At 42.0% G+C, this 20706-nt stretch overlaps 1 long non-coding RNA gene across 1 annotated transcript; it reads right to left on the minus strand.

Annotated features, from left to right (window-relative positions):
- Positions 1 to 638: 638 nt before the first annotated feature.
- Positions 639 to 9159, minus strand: LOC117531229. Its single transcript, XR_004566576.1, has 3 exons — positions 8839 to 9159; positions 3939 to 3976; positions 639 to 911 (listed from the first exon to the last, which is right to left on the minus strand). It is a non-coding gene; the product is annotated as an uncharacterized LOC117531229 (long non-coding RNA).
- Between the last annotated feature and the right edge of the window lie 11547 nt (positions 9160 to 20706).

The following is a 20706-nucleotide window of genomic DNA, read 5'->3' on the forward strand; positions in this document are numbered from 1 at the left end:
AACGCCAATTCCCCAGACAAGGCAACACTCCAGGAAAACGGCTGCAACAGAAGTTCAGGTTATACACACAAAGTGTCATTCAGCAGAGAAATTACCTCTTCAGTAGTTGCGATTTCTCGGCGAGGAGGTGGAGTTGCAGTCCGGCTTTTATGGTGGTGATGATGATGATGAACGAGTGACAGCTGGTGCAGAGGATGAATGACAGCTATCACTTCTTCTGGGTCTGGCGCCCTCTCGTGCTTGGAGCCCGCACTCCAAGCAGGGCGCCCTCTGGTGGTGGTGGGCCAGCAGTACCTCCTCTTCAGCGGCCCACATAACAATGCTCGTATTTTAATACACAACCAGTGTTATTTTCAAATAAACAGAACCTACTGGGACGAAAACTTGTTTCTGGGAGGATTCTCACACTGATACGATTGCTGAATTACCTGATAAGGAAAATATTAGACCATTACAACAACATAAAGTATCAGTAACACAAACAAAGCTGAGTGAACAAACCTGTTCTGTAGAAGAGATTTGGAGGATTAAAAACAGCTTCCAGCCCTTTACCTCTTTTGTTCTCTTCTTTTAAATGACATTTCTTCTTCCTGGTATGTGCTCATTCCTTCATCAGCAGGTGTGAGCTGTAGTTTCAACTTGTCCCTCAGCTGCTGGACTTCAGACATATTTGTAGAAAGATTTTAAAACACACAAAAGAAAGAGAGCGTCAACGGCCAAGTGGTGAAAAGACTAAAAACAGGCCGATTTAATCACCTGCTGCTGCTCTGCTGCCCAGGCTGACCAATCACAAGTGTGAGACAACACCAAAATGTCTCTGTGCTGGGACAGATGTCTTAAAGCAGGAGACACCAACCCTGATCCGAGATCACATGGCATGCACATTTTCCTAATGTACCTGCTGCAATCAGCTGATGACAGAGAGAGAGAGAGAGAGATAGAGAGAGAGAGAGAGAGAGAGAGAGAGAGAGATGATAATAATGTCCATAAGATAATGTGTTCTGAACTTACAGTCAGTTATCAAGAAGAGAAAAGAAGACAATGAGACATTCTCCTAATTTTGTGACAAAGTAATTGGAAAATTTGTACAATATCATGGCAACAAATTTATAACCATTAATAAACACAAAACTTTGTGTTTAGTTTTCATTTTCATATATTTTGATATGCTTAATTGCCTCAATGGTCAAACTTGCCATCTTGATGAGTGAATTTAATTTTCCAGGTTTGTTGAAAAATAACTCAAAGGCTCAGGTCTGGCTGGGACATATAGCAGAAAAACATACCCCCCCCCAATGCTGATCAATTCTGATCTTTGACTGAAGCCTGAAGAAACTGTCAGATTGAAATATCAACGTTAGATTAAAATAATTTGTCATGTTGTAGTAAATACACTCTCAAAGCATTTAGTAATTTAACAATGATTTGGTCCAAGTGTCAGAGACGAGGAAAAACACTCTGAAACTCTGATCTTGTGCCAAACATCAGAGGGACTCCCCCGATGTAGATATGGCAGAGATCGATGTTCATACAGTACAGGACACTGAACAGCACAGTAACATTCACAAACAGAAAAACAGCCGAAGCTCACAGAAAAATCTTACAGCAATAAAACGCAGCAGCCAATCACATCTACTGCTCACACCGAGCAATGACAAAGACAACTGATGATGTCATGTAGCCTAGCGGTGGGTGATGTTGCCTCAAAATTAGACATTGGACTCTACAGAGGCTTTGCAAGTGACGTCACAGGTCACGTGCATGATGGTACCACCCACAGCTGCAGGTCAAGTTTAGCCGGTCACAATACACTTGGCTGTGAGAACAGGCCATTTCAACTCCTCTTTCCTCCATTTTTTTTTTGCCATTTTTTCCACTATTACACCATGGGTAGGGTTAGAAATAGTAAGTTTTGAAAAAAAATATGCCACTAAAACATTACTTCTTTTGTTAAGGAAGCCGCTACCACAAAAAAAAGAAAAAAGAAAAAGAGTGAGTTGGATTTTTCTCCACAATCACACAGCAGCACACAACATTCAATAAAGTTAATGATGAATAATATGACAAAGGGTAGGGTTAGAAATAGTGAAATAAAAAATAAACGCGCCACAAAAACATTACTCACTTTGCTATGGAAGCCGTGAGGGGACCACGAAAACAAAAGAGGTAGACTCCGCTTGGTTTTTCTCCACAAACACACAGCAGTGTACACAACATTCAATAAAGTTAATGACAAACATTTTCACTAAATACTATTATAAATACAACCACCTAAAAACGGCAATTTCCTCCTTGTACTGCAATAATTGAGCACCAGAAAGACGCCTGGTATGTTTGTCTACTCCACTATCAGCTTCAGAGATGATGAGTTTAGTCACAGATCACATGCAGGGTGGTACCACCCACAACTGCAGGTCAGGTTTAGCCGGTCACAATACGCTTGGCTGTGAAAAGAAGCCATCTCAACTCCTCTTTCCTCCATTTTCTTTTTTTTTGCCATTTTTTTTCTCACTATTACAATATGGGTAGGGTTAGAAATGGAAAGTTTTGAAAAAACTGTGCCACTAAAACATTACTCCTGTTGTTAAGGAAGCCACTATGACCAAAAAAAAAAAAAAAAAGAAAAGAAAAAAAAAAGGTGTGGTTTGCCCCTGGTTCGGTCTGGTCTGTCTGGGTTTTTGCTCTGTTCTCTGTCCAGGTGGAGCTGCTGTGGCAAGGTTGTTGCTTTCTTGGTGCATCAGCTGTTGGTGACATCATGGCTCGTCTCCTGGCTGTCAAGACAGTACATAGGAGCTGTCTGAGTGACGACCCATCTGTCAAGACAGCACATGGCTCTGAGCTGGGTCTCACAGCTGATCAGCATTCCGCTAAGTGGGTGTCCACAGCTGACCTTCATCTCATCACCGTTCAGGATTTAACCTTGGACCTTCCACTGGTTCGGGGCCAGAATCTCTGCTCACCTCCAGCTGAACCTCAATGTTCCTGTGGGTAGAAACCTGGTTGCCACGTGTTCACAGCTGTGCTCCTACATCGCACCCTGTTGGTAACCTTGGTCGTTTCTCTTATTATTGGAACTAATCTCACCTGTTGTATGTGTCCCCCCGTCCCCCCGCAGTGAGTCTCTGGGCTCAGCACATAGCTGCTGTTACCTCTCTGTAGGGAGCCTCTGTGCTCCGCACGTTCCTTTGGGATTTTTCTGCTGTGTGCTTCCAGGCTCACAAACATAATTTATTGTTTTTTCCCCGCGGTAGCTTTCATGTTCAGTTATGCAACTGGTCAGTTAGGTAACCTGCTGTGGTGACCCTGAGTAAAATCATGGGATCAAATCAAAGGGACTAAATCAAAGGGACTTAATATATTTGTAAATTTTACAAAAAAACAAAAAAAAAGGTTTAGTATCAGCATGGCCATGCCAATTCAACATGAAAAAGACCATTAATATTTTTTAATTACAGGTTTAAACTGTAAAATTTACATAAATATGTATGTGCAAACCATTTACATATTCATTGTAATTTTGACAGAATTCCCCTGGAAACCACAGCTGACAGAATTTTTCTGTAAAAACAACTGGATTTTTTTTTTTTTTTTTTTAACAGCGTAAAAGTTGAATTTTATTTCTTGTAAACCAAAACAACCGTCACCCACATCATGTTTGTCTGCTTATCTTTTATTTCAAACAGAAAAAGTCACAGACAAGTATAAGAGTGTACAGGTTATAACTGTTCAGTGGTGGGCACAGTTCCGATAATCCGATAACAGATAATTATCGAAGATAATGTTTTTATTATCGGATTATCTTTATAACTTTAAAAACCATTATCGGACTAATTATCTTGCAATAAATTTTTGTCCAATAACTTTTAGACCGATAACGTAGTAAACAAAGCTGAACAGCAGCAAACATTTTTAAAATTTAAAATCAGTTGAGCACCTACCTGATAAAAGTTTCCTAACAGATGTATGGTTCCACCATCTGCAAACAGAAGAGCAGCTTCAATAAAGAACTACTCTATCCTCTGCAGGCAAAGGAGAAGTGGTCACAAAAAAAAAAAAAATTCCTTTAACACCATACTGACACGCTGGCAATATCACCCAAGTCATCCAGAGGCATACATTTTTAACTTGTGGTTCAAATTTTAACCAAACTAATTTTAGACAAGTTATTTAAAATTACTGTCATGTCTGAAGTTTTATAAAGTGAAAATATCAGATATATGTTTTAGTTTTAAAGTAATGTGCTAATTTTTAAGGTTTTAGTGTGACATGCTGTGCCCAGCAGTGCATTATGGGTAGGATAGGGTAATCTCAGTACGTTCACGACAGGACAAATGCATTTCAAACACTCTGATCAGGCTCCACGGACAACAGCATTAAACTCGAGCACCTAAAACTCTTGTGAATATATTCTCTGGGTTGATAGACGTTATTGTATTTGCGTTTGTTAAATTCCATGCATCTTAAATGTAGCAGACATGGATTATCTGGAATTTTGTTTTGGCAAGTTTTCACGGTCTCTACTGCCATCTACTGGCCAGTAGTGTTCGTGGCAGTTCATGGCAGTATTCGTCTTGAAGATGAGCAGACACTGTATGATATTTTTAATCACAAGTTAAGTTTTTTCCAAACTTAATTTACAAAAACTCTCGATGGGAGACATCAAAGTTTAAAAACAAAATGACAAAAAAAAAAAAAAACATTACAAGACAGCTCTGCGGTGTTTGCACATGCACAGTGTGAGCGGTTGGATGCTTGTAGGTCTTCAGCAGCAGCAGGATACCCTCACGACGGCCGACCAGAATAATATCAAACAGGTTTGATTTTCATTCGACCATACGATCGGCAATCAGAGGTGGTCGTGAGATGTTAAACGCAGCTTGTTACTCCATGTACACTACACGATGCAGGATGCAGGATTAACCTGAAACTCGGTCTAAAAAAAATTCTCACACTAATGAAAAATCAGCTGAAAAAGGGCCAAAACTCGCACAGTGTAAAGCCAACATTTATGTGTCAAGACAATACTGAGTGCACATTTTACAATATCATAAAACATGCGCACATCATAAAACTAATAATAAAAATAATAAAATAAAATGAGCGCACATTCTCTCCACATACAAAACATGTTGCGATGACACCTCCAGGGCTCCGTAAAAATGGCTGTTTTTACAAAAATGGAATATTTTACAAAAGCACATTTATCTGTAAACACCAACACACGACACAAATCATATTAACGTGTTGGTTTACATAATGAATGACTGTACCAATGTGTTTAGCAGAGGCACTTTTACCCAGAATCCTTTGCGATCTGTCTGTGTTTCTTACAAAACCTCAGAATTAATGCAATATTCAACATTAAAAGATATATATTTTAACTTTGTACAAATGACAGAATTGACATTAATGTAGTTATTCTATCAGTATTCATTTTATTTATACACCAAACCATAAGTCAGTATGACTTTTTTTTCCAAAACCTCCGCCTGACCGGAGCGTTGTGATTGGGTAGAGAGCTGGGCTTTGTGGCTGCTCTCAGCTTGCTTCTGTGCTGTAAGCCGTGTAGTAAATAAGAGCTTTCAGCAGGGGGCAGGATGTTCAAACATAGAAGTGCTGTTGTGTGGGCCGCTGAAGAGGAGGTACTGCTGGCCCATCAGAGGTCGCCCTGCCTGGAGTGCGGGCTTCAGGCACGAGAGGGCGCTGCCGCCTCACAGGAGCCGGGAGTGACAGCTGTCACTCATTAACTCCTGACAGCTGTCACCTATCATCAACTCATCAACCACTCCATAAAAGCCGGACGACATCTCCACCCCGCTGCCGAGATATCATTTGCCTTTGAGGTATTTTCTCAGCCGTACTCTGTTAAGTAGTAGGTACTACTGTTATTTCTTACTGTGTTCCTGTTTCGGAGGTGGAGGTGTTTTTCCCACCATTGAGGAACTGTCGCTGAGTGTATTGCTAACTGTTTCATAACTGTGGCTGTTTGGCCACTGGAGACGGTGGCCACCTGGGGACTCAGAACTTGGCAGCTCCAGTATTCTCCGGGTTCGGTGGCAGTGGAAATCGTGTGGGATCCGGCTCTTCTCTGGACGGACGTCTTCTATCCTCGAGCCTGCCCACACGTCACCTTAGTACATTTGACTCTGTCCAAATTCTGTATTTGTCTGTATTCTCGTTGTGCACGCTTCACAACAGTAAAGTGTTGTATTTTTGGCTCATCTATTGTCCATTCATTTACGCCCCCTATTGTGGGTCCGTGTCATTACACTTTCACAACAAGTGCGGGCTCAATGTTTGGGTCTGTTGTCGCTTTTGATGTTTCCAGAAGCTATCATGGTGTTAAAACTCAAATTCAATTTATTAGTAGTTGCAAATATACCAGAAACAATACTGGAATTTATCGGTTATCGGTTATCTGTAACTTCCGATACATTTTTGAGTGGTTTATCAGTTTATCTTTATCAAAGACAACTTTTCAGTTATGTGATTATCTGTTATCAAAGTTAATTTTTTGGTTATTTGTGCCCACCACTGTAACTGTTCATATTTTAATCTCGAATGAACAAACTGAACTGAAGAAAGAGTGAAAATCATTGAATTATCTTGACGGTGGTGCGATCATAAATGTCTTAAAGCGTGTTTTTTTTTTTTAACATATATAAACAAGTTACAGCGTTTTCTTTTTTAATAAACATATTACGGCGTTTTTACGTTGGACACAGTTTCTGTGTCTGTACGTGTAATCAATGTGAAGACACACATGCCTTAAATGTCATCAAAGATTATGAAACTTTTTTTTAATGTCATGTATTGAACAACCAACATGCTGTTATTTTTGTCTGGGAGCAGGAGGGGAACATTTAAAGTGCTGCAGAACGTCTGGAAGCGCTGCACTGAGTCAGTGCAAGTACTTTGGCACAACACCTGTCGCGTGGCGATGGGAATGGCCTGGAAGAGGCAAGGTCACATGACTGCAAAGCCTCTATACCTCCTCCGACACTCATTAACATAACAGCTGTCCCCTCCCTGTCTCACTGTGTCTTATCAGTCCTCATTTTTATGCTCCTCAAATGTCCAATAATAACATGTCTGCAGCTGCTCACATGTCCAAGAACTCTTCCACTCTCAGAATGTGACAATCATTTGTATGTGTGATATTAACACTATCAGGAGCCATAATTCACCCTCAGAGTTAAAGTAGACCTGCATTGAAATAAATGTGGTCAGATTTCAGAAAGAAATAGCTGATATGTATTTATAAGACCCTTGTGAATGCAGTAAAGTAAATCTGTAAGCCCAAATTTGTAATTCAGCGGAGAAATCTTCATTTAAAAATGACAAATTTGCAGCTAAAATTTAGCCCTCTGTGAAAACAGTTTGTACAGCCGTATCATTTCCATGACGTCAGGGACAAGACGACGCGCTCCCGCCTTCAGTCCGATCCCGCATTGAAACTGATTTTATCTATTAGTAATGTTACTTATACACATCCTGGTTTCAACATCCAAAAGTAAGCTGCAATGAATGTGAGACACAGATCTGTGTGCTCAGATCAGCAACGACATCGAAAGCGGGCGCCGTTCTTCCTCTCCCGCTCTCTGCCTCTGCTAAGCTTGTTAAGTTTGCGGGCTCGTTAACGAGCTCGTTAACCTCCGACAAGGGCCACTCACACCCCCCATGTCTGCTTTGCAGCCGGCATCACCTCTCTGTCTACTGAATGGAGCTGCAGCACACTTGGCACAAGTCCTGAGATTACGCTCGCTGTTTTAATGCGAAGCGGCCGGTACACCTGTTGCTGCAAGGACAGACTTCTTGCTGCAAAATCCACAGCACCGCACGTCTCGGCAATCGGAGCCCCAGAGCTCCATGGATGCTGAGAGAGGTTTATATATTTTTAATGACTGGGATTCTTTGCGGGTCTCGCCTCCATATCCCGCGATGGTACCGGAGGCAAAAGACAGTAGATTTTCATTGTGACACCACCCAATCAAACGAGCGTATGAAAAAGTCCGCCAAAATAATTTTCAAGCACAAATAAAAGAAATGTGTACTCACCAAACGTGCCGCAAGACAATATGAAGTTTTAAAAAAGTAGATCCTTCCGTATAAGACAAGAAAAAGGTGCAGATGCAAACTGACGTAAATCCACAAATTACAATTGGCGCAATGCATGCTGGGAGAGGGTCTTGTCCGTGACGTCTCGGCAGCGTCCATGATGAGAGGGACAATTTGCGGAGGGCTAAATGTTAGCTGTAAATTTGTCATTTTCAAATGAAGATTTCTCCGTTGAATGACAGATCTGGGCTTTCAGATTTACTTTACTACATTCAGAAGGATCTCATGTGTAAATGTAAGTCATTTTTTGTTCAAAAAATCTGACTGCATTTTTTTCAATGCAGGTCTCCTTTAAAGAGGTTTTTAAGTCGTCCTATCCAGATAGATCTTCAATTTTATTTTCTTCTAAATAACCACGTAATACCATAATATATAAATATGATTTATTATTATATGGTTATTATAGGGCAGCGTGGGGGTGAGTACACTCAAAGTTCAGCAGTTTGGAGTCATGATGTTGATCCAGTAGCTTCAGATTTTATTAATTGTGTGCATAGTTCCATTTTGTGTATAAAATGAGGAAAAACTATAATCGATAGCATCGATCAGCCCATCACCAAGCTGAACTGTCCTTCATTTATCATCATAAAGCACAGTTTGTCTTATTTATTTTTCTTGCTGATATTTGGTGTTCAGTCGATAATAAGAACTCCAACACAAACTAACAGCTATCATCTGGATGTGGTGGAGTTGGTCTGAAATAAAGTTTAGTGGACAAACCTGCTCTGGATCAGCGAACGTCAAGCTTGAAAACAGTCTTCAGCACGTTGACTCGTTTCTTCTTGCTGCTCTGTGATGTGTTTGTTTCTACCAACTCAAATATCTCGGTATTAGCAGCAGTTAGCCGCTGTTTCAACAACCTTCTCAGCTGTTCCACCTTTTCCCGCTAACTTCGCCTTTTCTTCTTTTTCCGGTTTACTGTTGACCTTTTTGCATCTGGAGCTCTTCAAAAAACATATTCGAGGATCACAGAGTGAAGTTTGATCTGTTCAGAGAAGAGTTTCAAGCTAGTGTTGGGCGAAATGAAGCGAGGCTCCGAAGGCTGTATCGAGCAAAAGGGGGCGTGTCAAATGAAGCCCCGCTTCGAGGCCTGTATCAAACCACGTGACTACAGCTAAACTAGGCCTCGTTTCCTGAAACCACGTGACTGCTTCGTTGAGCGAATCGATTCGCTGAAAAGCGCTCGAAAAATGCAGGAAACGTTTGGTGCTTGCCCGGTCCAGCGCGTGGAGGAGAGTGATTGACAGGTTCAATGCCTGCAGCTGGGATGCAATTTTATGGATTATTTTAAATAGTTGATTATGGACTTAGCAGCCCCTCTCTCCCCAAAATAGTCTTTCATTGTTATAAATTATTATTTGAAACCACCCATTTTAAAAAATGACATTAATATATGTCTCAAAACTAATATGTCTAGGGCCTTATTTGTTTAATTCACTCAGTCATGTGTTTAATTCACAAAGTTAACGAACAATATTATTCTTGGTTTATTAATTTATTGTTTCAAGTATTTATTTGCACAATTTAAGGTCAAACATCAAATCCAGGGGGTCGTCAGAGTAAATTCATCCTGTGCATTTCTTTCTCCACTTGATGGCAGTACAACAAACCAAGCGCTGCGTGAGGCCTCGAGACATGTATCGAAACGTTTGATGAGAAGCCTCGAGTCTTGAATGGGGCTTCATTTGCCCATCACTATTTCAAGCGTCTCCAGCTAACTAGCTTTAGCCTCGAAACACAACAGGAAACAGTTCTTCTTCATCGGATTTTAATGACGGTGACGAACTTATCGTTGCATTACTGCTACCTACTGGACTGGAGTATGGATAAAAGCCTCGTAGAGACGAAGATCAGAGAAAAAAAAAGCGATATTCTCTCCATCAGTCCTGTAATTCAAAGATGTTGAACTGTTGGGTTCTTCATTGTGCTCTTCACACTGCTGTCATTGTCAGAGTGCAGCAGATAATCAATAAATGACTGTGATTTTGCTCCTGTGAGCAGTTTTCCTGCCAGTCAAACAAACTGAAGGCTGTGTGTGAGTTTGTTCCTCCATGATGTTAAGACACAGTATTCCAGTGCTTTTATGATGCAACATCAACAGGTTATGGACCCAGGAAGGAGTTGGGAAGCTGATGGAACTGAATATGTTTCCAAGGAGATGAGAAAACTAAGAGTTATGGGAAATTAAACTTCAGTTGAAGGAGGCCCAAACTGTAAGAGCCAGATGAAGGTGACGAGGGTGCAGATGAAGACGCTGAAAGAAATGAAGAGGTGTTTGTTGAACTGATTGAAGTGTTGGAAGATAAAAGTCTGTCACTTGTGATGAGAGATGCAGTGGACGACCACAGGAAGGTTCTTCAGATTCTCAGAGACCATGATGCTGGTAAGGTGAAGCCACGTGTGATCAGCCTGCTGACATCCCTTCAAAAAGCTGTTCATGAGAGCGTCACAGATTATATTATTCATGCAGAGACTGTTATCACCACACTGAGGAAGGAAGAAGAGACTTTGAGTGATGGTTTATTTAAGAGGTTTGACTCAAGTGTCAAGCTGCAAAAGCACATATTGGAGCTGGCTGATGGACAGAGGACCAGCGGGGTTGTGTTGAAGAGGGGCGCAGCCAATGTTCACTTGATTGACAGCAGAGGTCGTGCAGTGGACATGATATTGATGGAGGTGTTGTACGTTCCATCATTCCACCAAGACGTCTTCTCTGTCAAGGCAGCGACCGTCATCTTCAAGGAGGGACAGAATGAGCTCGTCCATAAGGACAGTTTGACATTTGACCTTCAGGCGTCTGATCGACTGAACTATTTAAACACCATTCAGCCTACAGATGAAAGTGATGTTGATCAATGTCATGGATGTTACCATCTTCAAACATGGCACCAAATATTAGGTCACTGTAACTATGAGGACGTGTGAAAGTTGGAAAGTGTCACAGACGGAATGAAAATTAAAGGTCAAACTGATGAGGCTGATCTTAAATGTGAAGTGTGAGTCCAGAGCAGGAACAGAGAACCAGATGTAAGAGCAAATGTCTCACTTGGACATATGAGGTCTATTAGAAAAGTATCCGACCTTATTATTTTTTTCAAAAACTATATGGATTTGATTCATATGTTTTTACGTCAGCCAAGCTTGAACCTTCGTGCGTATGCGTGAGTTTTTCCATGCCTGTCGGTTGCGTCATTCGCCTCCAAGCACGCCTTGTGGGAGGAGTGGTCCAGCCCCCTCGTCGGATTTTCATTGTCAGGAAATGGCGGAATGATTTGGGCTTTTTTTCCATCAGAATTTTTTCAGAAACTGTTAGAGACAAGCAGCTGGAAACCATTCGAAAAATTTATCTGGCTTTCGGTGAAAATTTTACGGGCTTCACAGAGAATAAGGACTGTTACTACAGCTTTAAGGACGCCCCACAATGGCGCACGGCACGCCGCACTCCGAGCCGCCATCGAGAGGCAGAAAACACATCATTTCTAAACGGATTGCTGTGTGGAGCCGGGACCGTCATGTGCTATTTCTCTGGTTATCACAAGAGCTGGACATCAGCCATTTTCCGGCAGATTTCACTTTTAACAAGAGATTTTGTCATGGAAAGCCGCGGGAGGCTTCACGCGTCACGACCGATTCACTGATCGAGCGAGACAAAGGAACACCTCCGTTTCGGAGTGCCAGGGGACAAGTTGGGACATGCCTATCTTGGCTTTCAATGCTTACCAGCCCAGTGAGTATAAGAGAAATTGTGGAGAGCTGGGCATGTCCCAACTTGTCCCCTGGCACTCCGAAACGGAGGTGTTCCTTTGTCTCGCTCGATCAGCGAATCGGTCGTGACGCGCGAAGCCTCCGCGCGGCTTTCCATGACAAAATCTCTTGTTAAAAGTGAAATCTGCCGGAAAATGGCTGATGTCCAGCTCCTGTGATAACCAGAGAAATTGCACACGACGGTCCCGGCTCCACACAGCCATCCGTCTAGAAGTGATGTGGTGTTTTCTGCCTCTCGATGGCGGCTCGGAGCGCGGCGCGCCGTGCTCCATTGTGGGGGCGTCCTTAAAGCGGCAGTAACAGTCCTTATTCTCTGTGAAGCCCATAAAATTTTCACCGAAAGCCAGATACATTTTTTGAATGGTTTCCACCTGCTTGTCTCTAACAGTTTCTGAAAAAATTCTGATGGAAAAAAAGCCCAAATCATTCCGCCATTTCCTGACAATGAAGATCCAAGGAGGGGGCTGGACCACTCCTCCCACAAGGCGTGCTCACAGGCAAATGACGCAACCAACAGGCATGGAAAAACTCACCCATGTGCACGAAGGTTCAAGCTTGGCTGACGTAAAAACATATGAATCAAATCCATATGGTTTTTGAAAAAAATAATAAGGTTGGATACTTTTCTAATAGACCTCATACAGATTTGTCAGGACCTACAGAGCCAGCAGCAAAGGATGGTTTCAGGTACACATTAACATTCACTGATCACTATTCAGGAGCTACTTTTGTGTGTTTTTTGAAAGCTGAGAGTGACACAGTTAAAGCTACAGAGAAGTTCATTGCTGATGGAGCATCTTATGGAAAAATCAAGTGCATCAGATCAGATAACAGCACAGAGTTTACATCTCCAGAGTTTCAGTAACTGCTTTGTCAAAACACCATTCAGCATGAGAACTCAGCTCCTTACTGTCCCCATCAAAATGGGACAGGGAAGAATGACCTTTCAAGGATGAGAACATTTGGGTCGGTGTGTTGTGTCCACAAACAGAACAAGAAAAATCTGGACTCACAACGTGAAAAGGGGGGTTTTGTGAGTTCTGACAAAAACAGCTCTTCATAGCTTGTCTTTTATCCAGACACAGGAAGAGAACTCAAAAACAGGTTGTTGAAGTTCATCACCAAATGTGTAAATGAGTGTCAGACTCAGACAGATCTGGACATGAGAGAAAAGATTCTGTACAAGGAGATGACTGAAAGCCACCAACTAAAAACTGACATCAAACCAATCAGACAGGAGACTAAAGTAGAGATTAGTGACACAGATACAACTACAGGGGAGGGTGAGAGTCGACACAATCCACGTTATCCAAGAGGGGAGACAAGAAGTTATATCTGATATACACCAAACTCTGAAGGAGGCCATGAAGTCATCAAATTCAGATTTGTGGGTCAGAGCTGTGAAGGAGGAAATCGATTTTCAGACGATGAGTCCAAGGACTTCATCCTGATACCAGTCAGGGTGCTGTTGTTTAGTCTGTAGATGTCTGTGTGTCCTTCCAGGGAGATGCCTCCTCAGACCATCACTGACCCACCAAACTGGTTGTGCTGAGTGATGTTGCAGGCAGCATAATGTTCTCCACAGCTTCTCCAGACCCTTTCACGTCTATCACATGTGCTCAGGTTGAACCTGCTCTCATCTGTGAAAAGCACAGTTGTGGACCAACCAATTCTGGTCTTCTTTGGTAAATGCCAGTCGAGCTCCACAGTGCCAGTCAGTGAGCACAGGGCCCACTACAGGACGTCAGGACCTCAGGTCCCCTCATGAAGTCTGTTTCTGATTGTTTGGTCAGAGACATTCACACCAGTGGCCTGCTGGAGGTCATTTTGTAGGACTCTGGCAGTGATCATCCTGTTCCTCCTGCACAAAGGAGCAGATACCGGTCCTGCTGATGGGTTAAGGACCTTCGTGGCTCTGTCCAGCTGTCCTAGAGTAACTGTCTGTCTCCTGGAATCCCCTCTGTGGTCTTGAGACTGCTGGGAAACAAAGCAAACCTAGCAATGTCACGCATTGATATATCATCCTGGAGGAGTTGAACTAACCTCTATGGTGTCCAGGTACCACAACATGACACCAGTGATGACACTGACCCAAACCAAATGCTAGTAGAAACAGAAAATGAGGGGAAACAATGTTGGTGGCCTCCACCTGTAAAACCATTCCTGTTTTAATTAATAAGAAAATAGTTGTTTTGCCATTGAGTTATTATCATGAAGGAAAATTATATGTATAGGAGAAAATTATGTTTTAGTTCACTGTTGTGTTCACCTGAGGGCAGTGAATCATGAATTCCTTTAAATTCAAGCAGTTGTATTTTTTGTGGATGGTAATTGTCTTATATATTTATATTATATATTTTGAAATCTGTTCTCGTATCTGCATTATTCTGACTGAAATTCATGACGTTGTAGTACAGCAACATGTCCACCTGGGGGCAGTAAAAACTCATTTTAGTTTAGTTTTTTTGGCTTCGACACATTTTGTAAAATTTGGCTCAGTGTCAAAACTTTACACACAAGCAAGGTAAGACACAACACTTGTAAAACCCCTCACAGCTCTGTCAAAATGAAAGCCTACACTCAAAACCTAACAATCTCTTCTAAAAATGTAATTGTGCCAACAAAATGATATATACACTATTATTTTAATGATATATACACATGCATAATTTTGAAACACTTTGAAATAAACAGCAACGCACTGATGTGTTTTACACAAAACACTGAAGTCAATATATTTTTATTTACTTTTTCTCAAATAAGTGCTGAAAGGTACAGTATTTAGCAGAAAAGTGATATTTCCCTGTTTTAGTGTTTTGTTTTGTTTTGTTTTTTTTACAAAGAAATGGACATTTCTTACAAATACCTCAAGAAAGACAGAATACTATACAGTTCAAATTCACAACACAAATCAGAACAATGAAAACAAGTGTTTACACTGCTGTAGATCACATACATGGTACAGTAACATCAGAATGATATTACACTTGACAGTGCTACCCACTGTGTGGTGGCTGAGGTTTGAGTTGACCCTTTGTCCACACTCTAAAAAATAAACCGCTGTCTCAATGAGAAAAGTGATTTAACAATTTGCATAGATTTTCTTACAGTTTTTCCTCAATTGCTAAAACACTAAACCCTACTGCCTGAACCAAATGCTCAGTTGCTTGAACCCACTGATTGATTCAGTCACTCTTTTGTTAAAACCATAAGCACTTTTCACCTGTTTAGACACAACTTGCCAACACATTTTCATTGTGATGCACCTGTATTGCATAATGGTGAGCACACGTGGCAAAAGTCAAACACAGTTAAAGCACTGGTGTCACTGATTGAACACAACAACTCAAAATTGATCAAACTTGTAGCCAATGATATGAGGGAACATATATAAGCCAGTTCAGAGAGCACTGGTTTGTGAGGCACTACAATGGATAGAAATCTGAGAGGAGGAGTTGGTGTGAGAGGTGGTCGAGGTGGTCAACGAAGACAAAGAACAGTAATATCTGATGAAATCAGAGCTACTATGATTGATCATGTTCTTGTCCACGGTGTGAGCATGAGGGAGGCCGGACAAAGGGTCCAACCAAACATTAGCAGATTTACTGTGTCCACCAGAATCCCAAGATTTAGAGAAGAGAACAGATAATTACCTTTTCTGACATTATAGTATGTAAATGTTGACAGGAATTACTGTATGACTGTACTATATACTGTACCGCAGTATACTGTAAGTAAATATATGTTTCAGTACGTCACTGTGCCAATGTACTGTAGTATTATAATGGAGGGTTAGTCTAACTGTTTTTTGGCCTAGTAGTCCATGTATATTTTTGTACTTTATTTTTACGTAGGTGTAACAGGCCAGCAGGTGACGCTGTGCAGATGTAGTTAGTAAACCTCACTCCCAACAGCTCAAAAATATTTCTGTGGTCACAAGGCCAGAGCCCTGGGTTTGAGCCTTCTGGTTAGAGAGTCCGACTCCCATGACGAGGCTCGTGAGTTCGCGTCTCAAGGGGAACGAATGGGTGGAGTCATAACAACACAATGCAGTGTAGCCGCTACAGTGGTGCCGTGACCCAGATGGGAGTGAGTGTAACGGAGGCCAACAGATGTCACTGTGCAGATGTAGTTAGTAAACCTCACTCCCAACAGCTCAAAAGAATTCTCTGGTCACAAGGCCATAGCCCTGGGTTTTTACCTTCTGGTTCGAGTCCGACTTCCATGCCGAGGATCGTGAGTTTGCGTCCCGAGGGGAGTGAATGGGCAGAGTCATAACAACACAACACAAAGTGCAGCTGCTACATAGGCTTACTGTATACGAGGTCTGTTAGAAAAGTATCCGACCTTTTTATTTTTTTCAAAAACCATATGGATTTGAATCACGTGTGATTGCATCAGCCAAGCTTGAACCTTCGTGCGCATGCGTGCACGTCTGTCTCAATGTGCCGAAAAAGTGCTGATGTCCACGTCTTCCGCAATTCCTGTGCTAGAGGACGTCTCGGATAAAACACAGCTTCCAGTTTGGAAATGAACGGCACATTCCACTATTACAGGAGTTTTTGTCATGGAAAGAGGAACGGAGGAATTCCGCTCGTCGCAGCGGTGCCGCAATCCCTCCGGTTTTCTTTCCATGAAAAAAAAAACTCCTGTAACAGTGGAATGTGCCGAAAAAGTGCTGATGTCCATGTCTCCTGCCATTTTTGTGTAAGTCAGACAACGTCCCGGATCAACAAAGCCTTCACGTTGGAAATGATCTGGTTGTTTCAGCGGGGTTTGAGCCTGTCGATCGGCGCTCGGAGCGCGGTGCTCTCTCAGCAGCCGTGGGCAGTCTTTAAACTGGCTGGAGCACTCCTTAATCTGTGTAATCCCCATAAAATCGTCCCTCAAAGCCATTTGAATTTTCCGAATGGTTACCACCTGGAGGTCTCTCACAGTTTCTGGAAAAATTTGATGCCGCAAAGCTCCAAATCATTCAGACATTTATTCGCAATAAAAATCCAGTGAGAGGGGTGGTGGACCACTGCTCACACAAAGCCTGCCCACAGGCGAATGACGCAACCGACAGGCGTGAAAAACTCACGCATGCGCACGAAGGTTCAAGCTTGGCTGATGCAATCACACGTGATTCAAATCCATATGGTTTTTAAAAAAAATAAAAAGGTTGGATACTTTTCTAACAGACCTCGTACAAGTGCTAAATGCACAGGATTTCTGTTATTTGTACTTTTTTTTTTTTACTATGTATAAGAGCTAAATGCACAGGTTTTTTGTTTTGCAACTTTCATCTAGCCTATAGTGAACAATAAACATTTATTTCTACAGATTCATGTCCTGGACATTGTATTTTCTATGTTTCTATGTAGTGTTTAGGGCCCTGTCTCACTGGCGTTTAGGAGGATTTGCGTATAGATTGCGCACAAAATTGGCCCATGTTCGCCAAACATCCGCAATATCCGTGTAACATGCCTGTATGAGTCGGCCATCATCCGAACATGTCCGTGATCATCTGCACAGGCACACATGTCCGCAGCCAGGATTTTTGAGCTGTTCAACAGATGTATTGCGTGCCCATCATGTCCACATCAAAAACTAAAATATGTTGTAGCGAATGCATACAGATTGGCCATGAATAAAGCGTTTTTATTACATCTGCTGTGCAGCTGATTTGCGGATAATCTGTGAATGCATAACAAACACGTCACGTAAACCCAAAGTACTATATGTGGCAGAAAGTGACATACCTGCCAGTCAGTGCCGGTCTGGGTGTGTAAATCCACAAAGACATAGCTGCTACAATCCAGGACTTTTATTTAACACCAACAAAAGGAAGAGTTGCTGTTTAGCCACAACTCACACTGAAGTCTGTTTTCTGTGACACTCAAAAAAACAACAAAAAAAAAAAACATCGTTTCACACCCCCCAAACTCATGAACAGTTAACCCTCGCATGACAACACTCTGTGATCAACTTGTCCAAGTCCGGCAAATGCTCCACAGGCTGTATTGTTGGTGTGAATAGTGATGCCGAAAGGAGCGAGTGAGCTTCTTTTATGACCGCAATGCAGATGCCGTGCACGTGCAAGACGTGCGCGATGCATTCATAATACACCCGTAATACTGCTGTGATAATCTCAATGTGTCGGATCAGTTTCCTCACTACATGCGTTATACAACCGTGATTGTTCATCATATATTCGCTATATATTATTAATATATCCCTAATTCATACTGGGACATTTGTCATTTTTGGCCATTTTTGTTGCGGACGGCAATGAATGCCCGCAATTTGTATACTCAATTCATGCACAATTAATCCTCTCCCCAGTGGGACAGGGTCCTTAGAGACTGCTCAGTAGGGTTTTGAATTTTGATTGACTCGGGGCACGATTTGACAACACAGTTCAGTTTTGAGCACAGATTGAACTGTTGTGAGGTGAAAGTTTGGCTTTGCAAGAGGATTCTGGGGTTTTGTGAATGTGGCTTGAAAACTGGGTTCTGTGTTCACAGATTAGGGAAAAGAAGAGCAGCTTTAGAAAAATGTGTCTTAGCAATTGAGAAAAACTGTTATTTTACTGTAACTTAACTACGTAAAGTTATTTCAACTTATGCAACTCAAGAAGTCTTGTGGCATTATGAAATAACTAAATTGAAATAAACAAAATATATGCAAATTGTTACATCCATTTTCTCATTGAGACAGCACCGTTTTTTAGAGCACAGCTTCCCTCAGTGTGAGGCTGTGGTTCATCACATGGTCCACCAGTGCTGCTCGAATTTCATCTGAAACATTTCTCCTTCTTGCTGTTCTTTGTCCTATGATATGAAATATATGAAGGTAACAGAAACAGTTTTTAGCTGACACAATATTTACATCAAAGTGTAAAACTAAAAAAAAAAAAAAAAATGGACACAAGTACTCAGTGACCACCTCTTAATATATTTTATGAGGTTGTCATGGTCATCAAACAGCTGATTTTTTTTCCTCTGAACACTTGCAGCCTTTGTCTTCATTCTGCTGATTTAAAAAAACCCAGTAAACTGACACCTTTTTATTAGGAGGACTTTATTCTCTAATAAAATAACAGACTGTACCGAAAGATTCTGTTGGACTTTTGTTTAAAGTCCTGTTGTCAAATCAGGGCAAATTAACCAAAAAAAAAAAAAAAAAAAAAAAAAAAAAAAAAAAAAAAAGAGGAAAATCTAACATTTAAATATTAAACCAATGGTGCAAACCTTCAGTGACTGACAGCAGAGGGACATCACAACTTGGACTGTACGAGTATGTTGGGTGGAGCTGGACACCTTTGATAAAAGATAAAAGTGATAAAAGAAAACATGTATTGACAAATCCAGATGATCAAACTCTAAACCAGAGACAGTCTGCTTATCTGTCTGTCTACAGACAGATGGGGTGACGGCCTTCACCCTCAAGTTGCACAAAAAGTCAAATATGCTGTTAGTGAAAATTCTAAAAAATAAAGAATTTGGACTTTAGCTCCCATTTGTCTTACCAAAGAGGGATTTTTCAGCTGTTTGTTCAATTGTTTTTCATCAACATTGTTTCTCAAAAAGTTCTTGGTGGATTTCAGGAGTATTTGTTGCAGGGTTGACCTTTAACCTTTGAGAAGGATATACGTTGTCTTTTAAAGAAGTTCCAGGGTTAGAAGCACAGACCCCATTACAGTTTATGAGCTCCAACAGAGTGAACGTGATCAGCGTTTGTTAGCAGGATTTCTCAAAATATTTTCAATCAATTTCCATGAAGCTGAGCATCATCAGAGGTCATTTTCATTAAGAGGAAAAACCCAGTAATTTTTATTGATTGATTGATTTGACTGTTCAGCCTAAGCAGATAATATTGTTGTTTCAGCCGCCTGGCGGTCCTGATATACTCCAGGTTCCGGTGGTCAGTAAAAACCGTGAAAGGCACAGACGCTCCCTCCAACAGGTGTCTCCACTCCTCAAGAGCCTCTTTCACCGCTAGGAGTTCTCGATTGCCCACATCATAGTTCCGTTCTGCTGGGGTCAACCTGCGGGAGAAATAGGCACACGGGTGAAGAACCTTATCGGTCTCTCCGCTCTGGGATAGCACGGCTCCTATCCCTGAGTCAGAGGCGTCCACTTCAACCACAAACTGGCGACTGGGATCGGGCTGCACCAAGACGGGTGCAGTCGAGAAGCGCTGTTTCAACTCCCTGAACCCGGCTTCGCACCGATCCGACCAGGTGAAGGGGACTTTTGGAGAGGTCAGGGCTGTCAGGGGACTAACTACCTGACTATACCCCTTAATGAACCTCCTGTAAAAATTGGCGAAGCCGAGGAACTGTTGCAGCTTCCTACAGCTCGTAGGTTGGGGCCAGTCTCTCACCGCCGCGACCTTGGCCAGATCTGGGGCGACGGAGTTGGAGGAGATGATAAACCCCAGGAAGGACAAAGAGGTGCGATGAAACTCACACTTCACAAACAGCCGGTTCTCCAACAACCGCTGCAGGACCTGACGTACATGCTGGACATGGGTCTCAGGATCCGGAGAAAAGATGAGTATATCATCCAGATATACGAAGACGAATCAGTGCAGGAAGTCCCGCAAGATGTCGTTAACCAAGGCTTGGAACGTCGCGGGGGCGTTGGTGAGGCCGAACGGCATGACCAGGTACTCAAAGTGACCTAACGGGGTGTTAAATGCCGTCTTCCATTCGTCTCCCTTCCGGATCCGAACCAGGTGATACGCATTCCTAAGATCCAGCTTAGTAAAGATTTTGGCTCCATGCAGGGGGGTGAACACGGAATCTAACAACGGCAACGGGTATCGGTTGCGAAC

This window comes from Thalassophryne amazonica, chromosome 18, assembly GCF_902500255.1.
Source record: "Thalassophryne amazonica chromosome 18, fThaAma1.1, whole genome shotgun sequence".
NCBI lineage: Eukaryota > Metazoa > Chordata > Actinopteri > Batrachoidiformes > Batrachoididae > Thalassophryne > Thalassophryne amazonica.